This window comes from Neomonachus schauinslandi, chromosome 6 (genome assembly GCF_002201575.2).
Source record: "Neomonachus schauinslandi chromosome 6, ASM220157v2, whole genome shotgun sequence".
Lineage (NCBI taxonomy): Eukaryota > Metazoa > Chordata > Mammalia > Carnivora > Phocidae > Neomonachus > Neomonachus schauinslandi.
Window position 1 is genome coordinate 72,610,160 of NC_058408.1, and position 3,431 is coordinate 72,613,590.

The following is a 3,431-nucleotide window of genomic DNA, read 5'->3' on the forward strand; positions in this document are numbered from 1 at the left end:
AAGATACATCCAAGTCCTAACCCCAAGCACTGTGAATGCAACCTTATTTGGAAAAAGAGTCTTTGTGGGTTTAATTAAGTTAAGGATCTCAGGATGAGGTCATCCTGGATTAATCGGTTGGGTCCTGAATCCAACAACCAGTGTCCTTATAGGAAAAGGAGAGACATGGACAGAAGAAGGAAATAGGAAGGCCCCAAAGTGGTGGGCAGACTGGCTTCTACGGGCTACGAGCTTGGGCACAGAGGTTGAAGGCAGCACCAGCAGCTAGGAGGGAAGCATGAAGCAGATGCTTCTCAGAGCTCCAGAAGGAGCTGTCCTGCTGACACACCGATCTCAGACTGCTGCTCTCAAAAACTTTGAAACAATAAATTTCTGTTGTTTTAAGCCACCATTTGTGTAATTTGTCACAGCAGCCCCAGGAATCCAATAGATTAATGGACGGAAAATGGGCCCTAAGTGTTCCAAAAATAATTCCAGTATGCTAGCAAATGCATTAACAAATTTCCCCTTTAAAATGCACTGAAGTAGATGTATCTTGAAAATAAATTTGAATGGACTAGTACAGAAACTTACCTGGATTTTTAGTACAATTTGATGAATAGCCACATTGATACCTGAGATGGTAAAGAAGATACTCATTTGGAATGAAATTATTTTAGATTGCCCAGAACGATGACTATCACCCTATAAATAACGGACTCGGTTGCCTTCGGGGGAGCTGAACACCCACATGCCTACGTGGTTGTGTGGGTCATGTGATCGCTGAACTTGAGACCTACTTTGCAGAACTGTCCTATTGCCTTTGTGCCAAAGTTTGAAAACAGAGTGTCTCCCTACTTGCAGTACTGATTTTCAAGATACCAGCAGTAATATTTACTCACCATCCTCACTGATCATCCCTGTCTTCTGGAGAAGGAACCTGTAACAGAGATTCATTTGCACCAAAGGTCTAAGGATGGCAGGAGGTGGGCGTTAATGCGGCAAAGGCAGGCAACCAAACGTGAACAGTAAGAAACGCTCTGCCCTTGGCAAAAGCCAGTTCATTTAAGTTTCAATTAACATTTCTCCATTTGTGGTTGCTAATCTCAGGTCCCCTGGGCTCATGTGCTCATTAAACGCACTGAAGAGTTGTACAAATCTCTTATCCTAGAATATATTTAATTCGTGAGATTGAACATTCACATAGAGAAGTTACCCATGGTTCATGTACTTAAAACAATCAAACTACACTTTTTCACAACGGGTTTGCCTCCAGAACACAGGTGTCATGAAAACCACTGCTCAACCTAAACCAAAATGGGAAAGGAAAAGACTCACATCAACATCGTCGTCATTGGACACGTAGATTCGAGCAGGTCTACCACTACTGGTCATCTGATCTACAAATGTGGTGGGATTGACAAAAGAACTATCGAAAAATTTGATAAGGAGGCTGCTGAGATGGGAAAGGGCTCCTTCAAGTATGCCTGAGTCTTGGATAAACTGAAAGCTGAACGTGAACATGGTATCACCATTGATATCTCCCTGTGGAAATTCGAGACCAGCAAGTATTATGTGACCATCATTGATGCCCCAGGACACAGAGACTTTATCAAAAACATGATTACAGGCACATCTCAGGCTGACTGTGCTGTCCTGATTGTTGCTGCTGGTGTTGGTGAATTTGAAGCTGGTATCTCCAAGAATGGGCAGACCCGTGAGCATGCCCTTCTGGCTTACGCCCTGGGTGTAAAACAACTAATTGTTGGTGTTAACAAGATGGATTCCACTGAGCCACCCTACAGCCAGAAGAGATATGAGGAAATCATTAAGGAAGTCAGCACCTACATTAAGAAAATTGCTACAACCCCAACACAGTAGCATTTGTGCCAATTTCTGGTTGGAACGGTGACAACATGCTGGAATCAAATGCTAACATGCCTTGGTTCAAGGGATGGAAAGTCACCCATAAAGATGGGAATGCCAGTGGAACCACACTGTTTGAAGCTCTGGATTGCATTCTGCCACCAACTCGTCCAACTGACAAGCCCTTGCGTCTGCCTCTCCAGGACGTCTACAAAATTGGTGGTATTGGTACTGTCCCTGTGGGCCAAGTCGAGACTGGTGTTCTTAAACCTGGCATGGTGGTCACCTTTGCTCCAGTCAATGTTACAACTGAAGTAAAGTCTGTTGAAATGCACCATGAAGCTTTGAGTGAGGCTCTTCCTGGGGACAACGTGGGCTTCAATGTGAAGAACGTATCTGTCAAAGATGTTCGTTGTGGCAATGTGGCTGGTGACAGCAAAAATGACCCACCAATGGAAGCAGCTGGCTTCACAGCTCAGGTGATTATCCTGAACCATCCAGGCCAAATCAGTGCTGGATATGCACCTCTGCTGGATGGTGACACAGCTCACATTGCTGGCAAGTTTGCTGAGCTGAAGGAGAAGATAGATCGTCGTTCTGGAAAAAAGCAGGAAGATGGTTCCAAGTTCTTGAAATCTGGTGATGCTGCCATTGTTGATATGGTTCCTGGCAAGCCTATGTGTGTTGAGAGCTTCTCTGACTATCCTCCTCTGGGCCGTTTTGCTGTTCATGACATGAGACAGACGGTTGCTGTGGGTGTCATCAAAGCAGTGGACAAGAAAGAAGCTGGAGCTGGCAAGGTCACCAAGTCTGCCCAGAAAGCTCAGAAGGCTAAATGAATATTATCCCCAATACCTGCCACCCCAGTCTTAATCAGTGGTGGAAGAACGGTCTCAGAACTGTTTGTGTCAATTGGCCATTTAACTTTAATAGTAAAAGACTGGTTAATGATAATGCATCGTAAAACCTTCAGAAGGAAAGGAGAATGTTTTGTGGACCATTTGTTTTTGTGTGTGTGTGTGTGGCAGTTTTAAGTTATTAGTTTTTAAAATCAGTACTTTTTAATGGAAACGACCAAAAATCTGTCACAGAATTTTGAGACCCATTAAAACAAAAGTTTAATGAGAAAAAAAAAAATCAAACTACAAGGTAACTCTTTTTTTTTTAAAGATTTTATTTTTATTTATTTATTTGAGAGAGAGAGAATAAGAGACAGAGAGCACGAGAGGGAAGAGGGCAGAGGGAGAAGCAGACCCCCTGCTCAGCAGGGAGCCCGATGCGGGACTCGATCCCGGGACTCCAGGATCATGACCTGAGCCGAAGGCAGTCGCTTAACCAACTGAGCCACCCAGGCACCCAGGGTAACTCTTTTTTGATGCTAGCATTAAGAAAGAGAGCCCACGTTTTCCTTTAAACCTTACCACGTGTATCAGCTTCATATAATTAGCACTCATATTGAAGAGCTCGACGTTATTTCCATATTCTCTGATTATTATCAGTGAGAATCTTCCATATTTCATAAGAGGTCCGGGCAGAACTGATTTATCTTCAGCTCTCAGCATGCAAGCTTATATTGTCCTTTATAT

At 43.6% G+C, this 3,431-nt stretch overlaps 1 pseudogene; it reads left to right on the top strand.

Moving 5' to 3' along the window:
* The first annotated feature begins 1,281 nt into the window (after positions 1–1,281).
* On the top strand, positions 1,282–2,684 carry LOC110585972 (annotated as a pseudogene).
* The last annotated feature ends 747 nt before the right edge of the window (positions 2,685–3,431 follow it).